The 15,564-nt window shown below is 37.5% G+C and overlaps 1 protein-coding gene across 5 annotated transcripts in view; it reads right to left on the bottom strand.

Annotated features, from left to right (window-relative positions):
* Positions 1-11,536, bottom strand: part of gulp1 (GULP, engulfment adaptor PTB domain containing 1) — a 55,028-nt gene extending 43,492 nt beyond the window's left edge. The window contains exon 1 of one of the 5 annotated variants that reach the window (XM_023336604.1): positions 11,375-11,536. The gene's annotated coding sequence lies outside the window, so the exon portion shown is untranslated. The remainder of the gene's footprint in view (positions 1-11,374) is intronic. The other 4 variants (XM_023336608.1, XM_023336605.1, XM_023336610.1 and 1 more) reach the window with 4 other exon arrangements.
* Between the last annotated feature and the right edge of the window lie 4,028 nt (positions 11,537-15,564).

The following is a 15,564-nucleotide window of genomic DNA, read 5'->3' as shown; positions in this document are numbered from 1 at the left end:
TCGGCTGTATTTTAATTGATTTATTTCCTAAAACTGCAATGGAAACATTTTTTCTGCATCAAACGAGTCACATGATCAGCAACAGGATGTTACTACTGGCAGAAACGACAAAGAAGACGACAGGAAGTGGCCAGAGGATGACGTTTTTAAATGCCTTGTTTTCTACATGTGCGATTTTAATTCCGTTTTTTATTTAATGGAAACATGAAAATAACTATTCTGAAAATAACTTATTTTTGTATAAAAAGTTTTGAAGCTAAGAAAAAGTGATTTTTTTTTTTTTTTGAAAAGCGGCTCCTGCGGTTCTCTGGAGTCCCAAAGATTTAGAAATGGCTTTGATTTGTTCCTGAATTTCTTTGGAGATCTACAGCTCCCGTATTTATATTTATACACAATATCTAGATCTCTTGCTAAAACCCCTTATAGTCCATACATACATAGTCTTGTACATCTGTAAATAAATATTTATATATCGTAGAGCACTTCTGGATAGATGCAAACTACATCTCGTTGCTTGTACTTGTGACAGTGCAATGACAATAAAGTTGAATTCTATTCTATTCTATTCTAATGTCTGGAGCATGTTGTGTTACTTGTGTTGTCTTTAACTAATATTTACTGTTCTGAAACACTGAAGTGTAACAAAGATGCAAAAAAATAGGATATCAGGAGGGGGCAAACACTTTTTCACGCTGCTGCGTTTCAGTTGTAGGATATTGTTTTCTATTTCTTAACCCGGCTAAACCCCAGTAGCTCATTTGGTTTCAGAGCTTTCCCTCGGCTGTAATTTCATTTCTAAGTGTCTGGCTCTTATTAGGGATGGAGGAGAGGCTCGTGTTTGAGTGGAGATGCAGCCGCCGGCTTCTGAAAGCAGACTGCATCAACGGCGAGGTCGTGACCCCAAACAGACCGAAGGGAGGATCAGAGAAAACATGAACCCACTTCCAGTTGTTTCCAAGCAAACAATATCGAATAAAACAGGCTTCCAGCTGATTTATCATTCAGCCCAGATGTGCGCTCACTCTATTTATGGCTGCAGCTGTGATTAAAACTTGATAGGTGTAGTGCTAACCGTTTCTCATCCCATTAGCTTATCTCTCTCCAATTCATCAGGAAATTGCCTTGCAGAGACGTCAATTAATCAAAACGGAGAACCTTAACTGTGAAAGGGGTCTTTGTGACATTCAGGAGTAGGAAGACCTTGAAAGGGTTAAAACCAGAGATAAAAACAGGAACACATCAGGTCCAATCAGGCGTCTTATTTGGTTCTGATCAGAGGAAGTGTTTGGTCGTAATCGTTGTTAGCTCGACGACCTCGCACACTGAGCTTTAAATGTCAATCGCCGACAGACGGTTCTGAATACAGAACATATTTCTGGGTTCAAAGAGATTCACTCACTCTAAACCTTTAAAGAATCTCCTGCTTTGAACTGGACTTTTAATAAAAGGGAAAGCAAAGATGAAGGTTTCAAAATGATACAATGATAGTCTAAGATAACCAGGAGAACAACATTTACGCCGTTCAGATTGAGGAGTATTTTCCATTTTCTACATTCAACTTACTAAGGGTTTATTCCCTCCAGTCCTGTTTAGTTTGGTTTAGTCTGGTTTAATTTAACTCCAGTCCGTGGTTCTGGAATATCAGGTTCGGCTGGGGAAGGATGAACGCGTAATTGACAAAAAAAAGCAAACTCTGGTCCGCCTACGAATCTCGGCCTCAGTTTGGTTGAAGTGAACTCTGGTGCAGTTCAAATGCAAATGTGAACACCAAGCAGACCAGAAACAGGAAGTGGACTACAGCGCAGGGCATTCTGGGTAAATACAACCAAAACAAATGTGTTAGCCTAGCGCTAGCGGCAGAAATGGCTTGTGGTCTTTAACTAAAGACAAATAACCGCTAAAATCTGACACCTCCATTTTTGTTTGAAGAAAGTTCACCTATGAAGAAGACCTGCGTCTTCTTTAAATGACATGAAACGACATCAGTGGTTCTTGGTGCAGCGCCCCCACAGGTGAGGAGGGGAACAGGTTACTCAAAGGGTTTGGTTGGTTTGACAGAAAATGGAGCAAATGTTGTAGTTTTCGTGTCCAATTGAATCGAAAAGGTCTGTTTGGTACGGGAACTAAAATCTGAAAATACTTGAGACTCCCTCTAAAAACAATAATAACTGTATAATTTTATAATTGAAAACACCAAATAAAACCTTAATATGCATTAATGGGCACAGTGGAAACTGTCTTGTTGTTACTGCAGAAACTAACATTTGCAGTAAGCAGCCAATAGTTTGTGAAGTAGCATTGAGTCCAAATATTTCATCTTCTAAGAATAAAAACCAGCAAATCGACAATGTAACGCTCTGAGATCTTACATCCTGCAGCTCAATCTGGGTATTAAGTTTAAAAAGTAACAATAAAAAAATATGTTTTATTCAAAGTTTTATTTTACTGTGTAGCTTTGTTAAGACACCTTAATTTTAAAATGATCAAAAAACTTATATATTCAGTTCTTTATAGATATTAAAGAAGAATCAGAATCTGATCTCATTTTCTCTCGCTTAAATTTTCATTTAATTTCTCATTTTCTGACCAACGTTACTGCTGAAAGTTTAGCCAATCAGAGAGAAAACCTGTTACTGGGTAAAAGTACTGCAAAAATGTACATTTTATTAATTCTCCAGGCTTTATTAATAACATTATTTGTATCATTATTTTAACTGTTTTTTCCAGGTCAAACATCAGAAAACGTGGGAAATACATTCATCTCCATCGCTGCTGCTGACCTTCAGCCGCAGATTGAGTTTGCTCAGTTGTCATGGCGATCGTCAAGTCTGAACTTCAGCCTCAATCTACCTGAGAGTACTGATAAATTTCTCTGAAGTAGATTGAAATGCATCCATCTTACTGCTCAAACACACTGCTGCCCTCTCCGCCTGAAGGGTTCTGCTGCGGACCTGAAGTGCGGCCCGTTTGGAGCCGCTCCTCGTCTCAAACAAATAACTCCAGCTGCTTGGTGTCAGAGAGGAACATGGAGGATGGATGGCAGGAGAGACGACCGGATTGTTACCAAAACCTGGAGGCTGCAAGTTTATTCAGAGTTTCTAACGTGTTTTAAAACCAGTTTAGAGTTCTGCAGCTTGATTTTCCTGATTTTCCCTTGAGTTGCTCTAAAAACACACTGCTGATGCCAAATTATCCCTTCCTGCATCCAGAATTTAATTCTATTTATCATAAATACACAAGAACAATTATGATTGTATTTATTTCACCACATACAGAAGCTGACCTTAATAATAGATTTAACTGACTCCTAGAAAAGATCTTAACTAGCAAAAACGATAAAGAGCTAAACAAAAAATTAGCATAGCTAACTCTGAGATCAGTTAGCGCACTTAGTTACTAATTTTTCTAGATACATTCTAAGTTACTTAAATGTTTTGTAAACTTTGAATTGAATAAGGTTTGATTTGGTTACCGACTGTTAAAAAATTCATCAGATGGTTAGATGTTTATAGTTGTGCTCTTATTTTGAAAGGAGTGAAGACTGTTCACACAACAGTTTGTTTTATCATACAATGTTGGTATATTGTTTTAGCATTAGCCTCCATTAAATGCATTTGTACAGCGCTTTAGCATTAGCTTGCAATAAATACATTGTTGGTTTCGGGCTTTAGGATTAGCTTCCGCTAAATGAAATATTGCTATAGCACTTTAGCATTAGCTTGCAATAAATACATTGTTGGTTTCGGGCTTTAGGATTAGCTTCCGCTAAATGAAATATTGCTATAGCACTTTAGCATTAGCTTGCAATAAATACATTGTTGGTTTCGGGCTTTAGGATTAGCTTCCGCTAAATGAAATATTGCTATAGCACTTTAGCATTAGCTTGTATGAAATTGAACGCTGGTACCGATACTTCAGAATTAGCATCCCTGACATACCATGTTGGTAAAGCGCTTCGGCATTAGCAAATGTTTGCAATGTAAGGTTATCATAGCTACAGCTAAAGTGCTGTTGCTGTAGCGCTTTAGCATTAGCTCCTGCTATGCACCATCTTGGTAAACTCTGACATTAGTGGAACTAATGATTAGCATAATTAAGTTTTCAGTTAGAGATGCCGACTGCTGCTGATCAGAAATGTTCTGGTTTTTAGGTTTTTTATAAGCATTTCATCAAGAACTACATTACAAGAAATTCTATGATTACAGAAATTTCTTTGAATCATGAACAGTAAAAGGTGAAACAAAAATAATTACCCCAGCAAGTTCCTATTTTATTTTTAACTGTACTCAGCCAACCGTTTTATCAGTGTTTTTTAACGTCTGACGGTTCACACAAAGCCTCTAGAAACATCTCTCTCTTTTCTTCTTCAGTTTAAATGCTCTATAAATTTAAGGGCTTCAGTTCCTCATGCAGCAAAGTCAAGGATCCTGCTTTCTCTGCAGCTGACCTTTAAAAGAGTCGCCTACTGGAGGGAAACCGATGCTAGCAGAGAGGAGCCAGTGTGTTAGTTTAACTCTGAAACGCGTCGCAGCGCAGCAGAAACTGCAAACCCTGACCAGCTCAGACAGGAACAGGAAGCAGACGTGGCGTCCAGCGAGGAGGTCCATCCATCACGCTGAAAGTTTTCATTAGGACCAACTCCTGGTTCCGATCGCTAATTATGGAGAGTTATTTACCTTCAGCTCATTAAACTTTCTGTCCAGACAGAAGGAGTCCAGGAAGCAGCCGTGTTTTTGTTTTTTTTACAGGTTTTCTGACTTCACACACTTCCGAATCCAAAGCATTTTCAACATTTAGCTTCAAAACGTAGATTTTATTCAGTTAAACTCTTCCTCGTCCTGCTGCAGAGGTCGTCTGTTTCTGCTGCATCAGCGACTTTACGTTACCTGCACATCAATTCTCCGATAACGGCACCATGAAGACCTGCCTCTGAATCACAGCGCGCCGCCAAAACTCGACCTCCAAGCAAAGAAACAATCGTTTCATTAAACCGCGCTGTTGGCGTGTTTGAACGCTCATTAATTAAACGATGATGTCATCCAACCTGAGCTTCACCTCCTTCCTGCTCAGGTCGCGACCAAACTTCACCGTATTAATGAGTTAGTGAACAAAAAGTCAAGTTTATTGGTAAAACAAATATCTCAGCAAAAAGGCAATTCAAACTGCTTCACATGATGAAAAGACAATAAAATATGAAAAAAGTAACAAACATTTCAGTTTATCATCAAATATGTTGGTGAATATTCAACTTATTATGAATCAAATCAACTCTGAACATTTGGGCTTTTAGCCCTGGTTTAAAGGAACTCAGTGTTTCAGCTGTTTTGCAGTTTTCTGGAAGTTTGTTCTAGATTTGTGGCGCTCGGAAGCTGAATGCTGATTCTCCATGTTTGGTTCTGGTTCTGGTTCTGATGCCGACCAGAACCAGAAGACCTGAGAGGTCTGCAGAGGCCGGCAGAGAACCCAAAAATTATACTCGCATAATATTAAAAAAGTATTTGGTAAAAAGTAGCTGGTCGAATTATGAATCATTTAATAATTAAAAATCATTAATAATCATCAGACGGATCAAAATATAAAGTTATGTGGAAATGTTGCTATTGTAAGGACCAAAATTACAATAATTTTTATAATTTACAAAAAATAAGTCAGGCAAAAGAAAATTTCTCCAAATCAGTTTCTTTGAATAACAAACTTCAGAAACTTTAACAGAAACTGCAGGTGTGTGTCTGTGTTTCATTCAGTGGGTAGAAAATCCAGAAATTTTACTCAAGTAGAAATACTTCATAGTAAAATTACTGAAGTAAATGAATCTAGTTAGTACACAGCTCTGGAAGGTCGATACAACAGAGCAGATCTTTAATGTTTAAACCGTTTAGTGATTTATAAACTAAAACCGGATTTTAAAGTCTATTCTCTGAGTTATCGTCTCGCTGAGACATCAGTCCTCTAATCCTGGAAATGTTCTTCAGGTGATGGAAGGCCGACTTTGTTACTGACTTTATGTGACTCTGGATGTTCAGAAGGTTCTGAAGGTACGTGACTATTCCCAGGTTTCAGGTTAGTTTTTGATGATTTATTTTGAAGGGCCAGTCTTCCAGAGGAGGCCTGATAATCCTTTCTATCTGTTCTTGTTTTTTTATTTGGTATCGCTTTATGTGAAGGGGTTTACTGAAGTTCCAATGTTTAATTAGTTTATTGATATTTGAGAATGTGTTCTTGTGTTATCGTCCGACAAAATTATTTACAATGACAGGCCTGACCGGGTATTTGTGGACTTCGGTCATAACGGCAGAGTTCAACTGTAAATCGAAACAACTGGAATCCAAACTTTTAAAGTACGGAGGACAGCAAAGGTCAAAAAACTAAATTCAGAAATACCTTATGGATCCCAAACAGAAACTAAATGTTGTTGTAGCTCCTATTAATTCATAATTTTGGAAGCATAGGAGGATTTCTGTCCTACCATCACAAACATCAACATGTGGAGCTTTGGTCAGCTTTTCAGCGACTAGCACTCCAGAAGGATTTAATACGAAACAAAAGGACGTTTATCTGTTTGATACGGTGGAGGATCTGTGATGCTGTGGGCCTGTTTCTGTTCCAGGAAAGCAGATATCTGTATGAAGCTGCAGCACGTTGTCTCTCTCTGGCATTGTATTCAGACATCAAAGCACTAAATATAAACTTTCATTACTAACGGGGTTTAAGCTGCTCTTATTTATTTATTTAGTCTCTTTGTAGGTCTTAATATTCTCTCATTTGGAGAACAAAGAAGCTCCATTAACAGCGGAGAGAGAGGCTCCAGTTAGAAAAAACAATAGGCGGCTCATCAAAAGCAAAGAGAAATTGAGACAAAGACGCGAGACGAGAGGACAGAAACCAGAACCGGCACTAATTAAGGTGTCTGTTAACCGAACACAGGGCTCCTTCAGGCTGCGGCGCTGCTGGACGTCAAGCAGGAGGAACAATATCTGTTATCTGAAAACTCAGAGGAACCGACTCCCAAACAGCAACCAGAGCTGAGCAACACTCAGAGACAGAACATAAAAAACTCTGCTAAAAACATTCAGTTCATATATCATCAGCTTATCGATGCACACATTTATATACACTTAACTTGTGGTGGGATTGGTTAAAAATGTTTAAATCACATTAATTTCATTGTGTGTAAATGCAACATTTTCACTTTTGCTGCTAAATTAATTAATAAATAAACATATGAGCTCGACAGCAAATATATTTATAGTTTTAATCTGTTATTCAACCATCAGATTGGAGCAAAGTGCTACAACTTAGCTGCTTTGGAGCTAATGGCTACCGCGCCAACAGAAGAGCTAGTTTTAGCTTACTGCTTTGGCGGTTTTGCTAACTTTGAAAATGTTTAGCATACTTCAAATAATTTTTCAAAATATTTTTTGGGGATTTATTTTCTGCGTCTATAAATTCCTTAGCATTAGCTTCCAGTAAATATTGTGTCAATATAACAAAAAGTACAATTACTTAGACACAAGGGCGTAGGTTTGGTCTAAGTTTTGGTGGGACCTTACAACTTACTGACCCCCCGACCATTTTTGACCAGTGGGGAGGGGGGTGAATCTGTGGGGGGGGGGGGGGGGGGCACCACATTGGCTTATAGCCCCCTCCCCCCAACCATAACCAGATCATACATCTTGTGTATACAACCAGATACAGTCATACTGAGCAGATCAGCTCAAGAACATTTTACTTTTTCCTTTTCAAAATTCAGCAAACATTACAAGTAAGATCAAAAGAAATATCCTCTGGATCTACTGATTATACAACAAACACAATTGCAGATAAGAACAAAAAATGACTTCTTGCACTTCAGGAAAAAGATCCAATTGTTGAGATATTATGCATTTAAGAGGAAAAAAGATTCATAAAATTTCTTGCTCTGCTGTCTGAGCATCCTATGTGAAAAAGTATTACATAATTAACAGACCTATTCTACCTCACATTCAGTGCTGACCTTACTAAACACCGGACTTTACAACAAATGCGTTGCATGATAGATATCTAACTTATGGGTCCCCTCACTGTACTTACAGCCGAGGTAGCGAAATAACTTCTAATGTCTGTCGTCCTTTTCTTTTTGGTGGCGACATGGAGACTCATAATAAATGTGAAACTCAGAAGGAGACCCGTTCACTGTCAGCATCGTGGACCAAGCTTCCGTTCCGCGTGTGGCCAGCTGGCCGCCGCCTGGTGCAGCCAATCAAAGAACGTAGATCCACGTTCTGTGAGCCAATAGCGGGTCGTCATAGTTCATAACAGCGAATTTTAAAATGAATGCTACCACTGTGTAGTATATTGAAATATTAAACTAATCAATGTAGATTTTTGTTTATTTATTTTGTTTTTGTTAAAAAATACATGTTTGTTTGTTTTTTATTAATATGGCAAAAATTGGTCGGGACTATTTTATATCCCTTGAATATTGGTCGTGACATGTCACGACCGTCCATACCCAAACCTACGCCCATGTTTAGACATCAATTTAGCTCTATTTAAAGTCTCAACCCAATATTTGTATTTAATTAATAAATGATTATTCTTTTTATGAATTTAAAATATTTAATAGAATTATTAATTTACCACAAAATTATTCTAAATTATATGTAGAAAGTTATCATTAGATATGTTTTTTAACTATATTCTTAATACAGTCAACATTTTGTTATAACAGAAATTAAATATTTTCCCAACTAAAAAAATACTAAATTTTAAATATGCATACATATTCAACATATTTTAATAATTTAAAAGATTTAATCAGTTTTTAGATTACATAATTGATTACTCTAGTGTACTGTTTCAGAATAACAAATACTTAGCTTTTATTGAAATTAAAGGTTAAATTAGAAATGACAGTAATAATGCTTTTAAAATTTAAATTTTCTACTTTGAATATATTGTTCATTGTCATAATAATGAATAATAACATAGCATTACTGTAATTTCTACAAAGTAAATTATGCAACTTTAACAAGCTGCTGTGGGACGGTTTGATTGCTGGACCAAGCAGAGATGTTGGATCATTAAACAGTAAAACGAACACATTAAAGGTTTAAACAATCCTTTGATCCGGAAGCTTCTGTCTGGTTGAGCCCAGCAGGGAGCCAGCTGCACCTTCAAACCACTTTGTCTGTCAGGGGTTTCTCTGCACGTCGTCTAAAACACAGAATGAATCATTTCCACCGAAAACATTCCTGCTGCTTCTTTGGCTCAAACTTGGTCCAATCAGAACCTCGTCAGGCCAAATCACAGCACCGCCTGCGTTATCTCCTTCCAGCTCTGACATCCAGGCATTCAGGCATCTCTTTCTGCCCATTTCTGTTGTTTAACTGGGTCTAAACATGAATAAATGTAGATTACCACATGTTGCAGATTGTTTTAGCTTCATGTTTCCTTCTGTCCTGATCTGAATTCACTTAAAACCATTTCAAAATTACATCATCTGTTTTTGACATCTTAATTAAGTAGAAGGTTAATTTGAATACAAATTATAGGATGCATATACATTTAGAATGTAGTTTAGTCATTTTAGATACAATTTTTTTGGAATACCTCCGACCACTAGGTGGCAGCAAAGAGTTTCCACTTTGTGGTAAAAACCTTGTCCTGGTTGTGGTTTGGAGCAAACTTTTGCTTTTATGGCTTTGCAAACATCATCAGAGTTTATTATTATCCAGTATCTCAATTCTAATTTCAAGTTCAGGTTTATTTTTTAAAATGGGACAGTACGTATTCATGATTGTAAATACAGGAAACTATAGCCATGTGGCTAATTTCCATCTCTAGTCCCATTGGCAGGTTGATATTGTACCAAAAATTATAAAGGATGCAACAACTGCCCATCTCCAGTTCTTTCAAAATAAGAGCGTGAAGCACAAATACGAAGCTCTGAATTCTGAATACATTAGAGCTGATTTCAATGGTTCAGCTTGTTTTTACCTCCAAAATGTTAAAAGGTGACAGGAAGTTTGAAAATATGACTGTAATTTTATTATTCGACAACATTATTGGCAATACTTAAATAAACAACTAAAGAGTCTTGAAAAAAGTTAAATACAAAGAAGTAAATGTAATTTTTTGCGCTTTAGTTAAATAAGGTAAAACAACTATGTTACTTTCAGTTGATTAAAAAAATGACTTAAATGAAATCTGACTTTATAATTTAACGTCTTGAAAATGGGTCTCTGTCTCTTTAAGAAGCTCCTACATTCAGCATCACAACAATGCTCCTCCATGATGCTGTTATTACCGTTGGACTGAGATGTAGTTAGCTTAGCGGATGTCACTTGTGCGCCAGATTTACTGCCATATCAGAAACAAGAGGAAACAAAGGTTCTCGTCGGAACTAAAAATGCAATTGATCTGTTAAAATCTGTAAAATTATTCATTACAATTAATGAGTATATTAACAATAAGTAGCATTGACACACCGGTCTGCAATCTACTGTACAAATTACTGGATATTTAACACATTTTAATAAAACAATCAGAATAAACGAGCAAGCTATAATCATAATGTTCAGTTTTCATGCTGTTACATCACCACATGCATACAGTCTGAAGAAAGCAGAAAGGCATGTATGCTACGTCAGGAAGTATCAGTGATTATGTTTATTTGCAGTTTGAACCTGCAGATATTTAGGATATTTAAATTTAATTGCATTTGCTTCAATTTTTCCAGGCAACAATGCGGAAAATCTGCAAAACCTTCATTCCCACTGCGTCGATTTTCCCCTGAAAACCTGCGACAGTCCAGCAAGAAGTTCAGATAGACTTTATAATCATTTACCAGAGAAATCTGGGTTTAAAATCAACCCGAACCGAACTCATTGCACAACCGGATCCAATGGTTCAGGCGCAAAACAAAAAACAGAAGTCCCTGAAACATTTCCGAACCCGCTCCAGCGGTTCCGACCCGCTGCACATGAAGGAATGCGTCCCATTTCTCTCCATCTAAGCCGATTATTATTCGAATAAAGTCGACTTCATGTTCCACATGCTGGCATTTACAGCAACAACCTGCGTGGCACTTTGAGAAATATCCAAACATTCTGCGCCAAAAACAGACAGCGGCATTCAGCGCCACCTGAGAGCGCATTCTGCGCAGATCCGCACATTTCAAACGGAAAAAATAAAAGATTTTTGGACCGAAACCGAGCCAAGACTCGACATTTCAGCGGAGCCACTCCGAGCTGCACTTTGCAGCGACTTGAGCAACAAAAGTTTCCCGTTAGGTTCGGCCACGAACTCCAAACCCGACCAGAGAGCGTCAGAACCGGACCGGGTTCGGATGGAAAATAAAATAATAAAATAAAACAAAACCAGCTGTACTCACAGAGAAACCCGCGGAGGTCCGGAGAAACCCAGAAAGCTCCACATCCAGCGCTCTCATCTCCTCCTCTTCCTCAGCTCTCCTCCACAGCTGCTGGACGTTCACTGACGTCAGCGCTCCGCTCCAAACGGGAATAATGCGAGGAAGAGGAGGGACGGGGGAGGAAGACGCCCGGAAACAATCAGGGGGGCGGGGGCCACATCAGAGCCGCTCATTCAACACAATGGCCCCGCTGAAAAAACAACATGAAGCCTGTATCATGCCTGCGCAGAAACCGCAGGAGCATTTCACTGAAAATCATCTGGAAAGCTCAACAGCAGGGGCGAAGCTAAGGACTGGGAACAGGGGGGCCTCAGCCCTGCACACAAATATTTAGAGGTTTTAAAGAAGTGATTCATTTTTTTGTTTTTTTCTCTGGCTTTAATATTTAATTTGTGGTTAGGGTTGCTATACTATTATTTATTTACATTGATTACGGGGAGTCATTTCATTCAAAATTAAACAAATTATTAATGAAAAATAAATAGTAGAAAAATATATTTAATGAGCTCATTTTTCAACTTTTATAAAATCTATATTTTTACACATTTGTTGAAGATGTCACTAGTCATGGTGTCGGACAGATAATCGGAAAAATAAATAAATCAATTCAAGAGAACAGACTTCACCTGGACTCTACAAGCTACAGTAGCCTGAGCAGCACAGCTAACCATTACAGGAAGTTAGAAAACTAACATTATGATGCGTTTATAAACCATTGCTTCAAAATTCATTTTTAGCAATGTTTTAACTATATTACATATTTTTTATGCTAGTAGCAACCCTTTGGCTGCTTTCATTCTGGATAAAGAACCTTTTAGATGTTTCAGAAAGTTTTGACAAACATAAAACAGTTTTTAAGTGCAAAGGCAACAGATACAGATATGCCCAAATATTTAATATTCTTAGCAACATGTACCCACAATAATAATCATATTTAAATAACGAATGAAGCTTATAAGACATTTTAAAGCATTTTGATTTTTTTACTAATCAACCAGGAGGTAATTTAATTTGTTATTTCAATTAAAATGATCATATTTAATATCGGAAATCCTTCAAAGACTCAAAGAAAACAAAAGAAAGTCACTGAATGTGACCATTATGTCAGGTTGACAAGTCTCCTTCAAAGCAATCAATGGAATATTTTGTTTTTGCCCCCAGCAGCCTGGATGTGTGGATATTACACCGAGGGATTAAAAACGTGTTTTATGAAAGCTGGCCGCTTGACAGTTTCCTTCTAATGACCTTCTGCGCCTCAAAGTTTGAGGTGAAAAAGTGCGGGCATCAGAGGAGGCTCACCTCGGGTGCCGTCTCCGTATTTATAGGCCGGGCGACTCCAGGGACCGTTCTGATGACACCGCAGATAAATTATGAGCCTCCAGGTTTCAGTTAAAGACGGGCGCCGTGTTCCAATATGGCCGCTTTAACAAGTTCACGACAGCTAAAAATACCAAGATGGATCACCTCTGACTCCACACGCAGCGCTCCTGCTGGGCTCAACTTCTCTGCCGTAAATCTGACGACTTTCTGCACCACAACTCTAATAAACATAAATACTGTCATATTCAGTAAGTTACAATAAACATCCTGATGTTTTTCATATTTCGGCTCAGCTGTCAGGTTAAAAGTATGATTTGGAAATTGACGACCTTTAAGCAGGTGCTAAACAGATTTTTCGTTAAACAATATTTCTGTATTAATTTATTATGTAAATGTCATCATTAGCTGTAAGTGGAAAACATTATAATTAACAGAAATATAAGTTTTTATAATGAGTTGTGATAAAGTTCCTGAAATAAATGGACTTCTCTATTATATTGTAATTTATTGGGCTTCTGTATTTTGCCAAATTGTCATTTATTGTTGCTAAAGAAAGAGTTGAGCAATGTTTTAAAATGTTGCCCAATTTTAACTCCAGCAGTTGTTTTTCTTGGCATTCTCACATAATAGATGAATAACATTTCCACGATGAGTCGCGTTAACCGAACACGTTTAAACTTCCTGGTGTTTCACTGCACATGTACACTGTAAAACTCTTGAGTTTTACATTTAATTGATCCACAAACTTTTACTCTTTAAGTAAAAAAATCTCAAAGTTTAAAACTCAAATGTTATCTGATCAAAGCTGATTTTTTTTCCTCAGAATTTTCACTTTTTCCTAAATTTTTATGATTTTTTGGAATTTTGTTTTTCAGAAATTTACCAGAATTTTGACATATTTTTCTCAGAATTCAGACTATACTTTAAAATTTCTACTTTTTTTAGATTCAGACTTTTTTTCTCAGAATTCAGACTTCTCTTTTAAATTTCAACTCTTTTCATAATTCAAACTTTTTTCCTCGTATTTTGTTGATTTTATTTTTGCCTGCCACATTTCGGTGTCCAGCTGTTCCACGCTAACCCGAACCGTTTCCTGTGACGGTCTGTGCTTCATGCTGCCGTCTCTGCTTATTAAGAGGAATCCAATTCTCAATGCACAGCGCAGCGTTCCGTTAAAATATATGTTATCATCAGCGAGATGAATTCCCGTGTTTGTAATTGAAGAGATAAGGTTCTACATTAGGACTGGCCCACTTATCCATCAGCAGAGCAGTTATTGACTGAAGGTGGAAAAGCGTTTCTTTCTTCACGCTCCTCAGCAAGCAGAGATGATAAGGAAATGTTGCTCTGTCTGTTTCAGGAGGAGAATGTGAAAATGAAATGTGAACTTGGCTGATATCAGCTACTTCTGCTGGGTTCTGGTAAATTAGCATGCTTTAAACGTTTCTACATGCAATATTCTCTGGAAATGTGCATCTTTCTTAATTATCCTGTATAAATAATGGAAATCCATTAAAATGCATTAAAAATACTCATTATTTCATTTGTATCAGCTTCTTTCTGCAAAATATTTAAGATTCTGCAGCATCTGCTGATGGCTGGATTGATGTAATACCAGGAAATAGTTTGGGAAGTCAGTTCCTTCTTTGTGTGATTATCATAACTTGCCTTCTTGTTTCTACTTTGAGTTCAAAGCATTGTCTTTGCTGGACGAGTTGATTAGTCTGTCTGCGTTATAAAGCTGCTGATCAGAGTTAATAAACCCAGAGAAGGAAACGTTATTCTCCTTCTAGAAGAGGAGACAGGTGCAGCCTACATGCCAGGCCCGGTGGCAACATCTTAATAGCTTCACTCGGCATGGAAAATGGCCTCTCATGAATCACCGCGGAATGGAGAGTTACAACACAGTGGCAGCACCATAATAGAGTACTTAGGAGACGTGACAGAAGAGACCTGGTGAGCGCCACCATCAGGATAAACAACATCGTAAAGCTTCATTCAGCCGGGGGTCTTCTCAGATCCATAATTTCATAAACTAGTTTGTTGGTGATGCAAAGCCTCATGAGGGTAAATCACCGCCACTCCCAGCTGCTTTCACTTCTGTTTTTCTTTTTTTTTTGTATGACTCAGACAAGTTACTTTAGGTCAAACTTTAAAAACAAACTCAAAAACTGCACTTCTGTGTTGTTGTCCTTGTGCCAACAACCTGAGTGTGCAGTGAAACTGCTGTGAGCGTATTTACCTGTAAACAAACAATAACTTGTGGTGATGAACGTTTAAATCCAAACACGTTAAATTTTTTAACACAAATTATCACTTTTTTTTAACATACAAGAATCCCAAGCTGGAACCTTCGTATTGTGTTTCTGTTCCGTCTGTAAATCTGACGCACAAACTACATCCGCTAACAACAACAGACGACGATGCAGCTTCCCTCTGGGTTCATGTTTACTTCAAATCGATCTGATTGGACGCTGGAAAAGACCATTGTCCTTTTAGCACTTTTAGTTTTTAGTTGTGCTGAAAGGAGTTAGCCTATCAGCAAAACTCTTTAAGCTAAAATAGCATCAATGCTAAAACATTGCAGTAGCACAAATGCTAATGCTAATGTCAGCATCCACAGTCCCATAAAGAAGCTCCATGAAGAAGTTTTTCTTAAAAAGTTACATTAATGGGAGGTTTTTGGACCAATCTGATGGTAGAAGAACAAAATAATAATAATCATCTTTGTTGTTGAGCTGAATTCTCATTTTATTCAATAATTTATCAACAAAGATGCTTTCTGAATTGAAAATGTTGCATATGTAGTTTTGATTAATGTATTGTAGTCC

This window comes from Xiphophorus maculatus, chromosome 7 (genome assembly GCF_002775205.1).
Source record: "Xiphophorus maculatus strain JP 163 A chromosome 7, X_maculatus-5.0-male, whole genome shotgun sequence".
Taxonomy (NCBI): Eukaryota; Metazoa; Chordata; class Actinopteri; order Cyprinodontiformes; family Poeciliidae; genus Xiphophorus; species Xiphophorus maculatus.
This window is presented reverse-complemented; position numbering and strand designations above follow the sequence as displayed.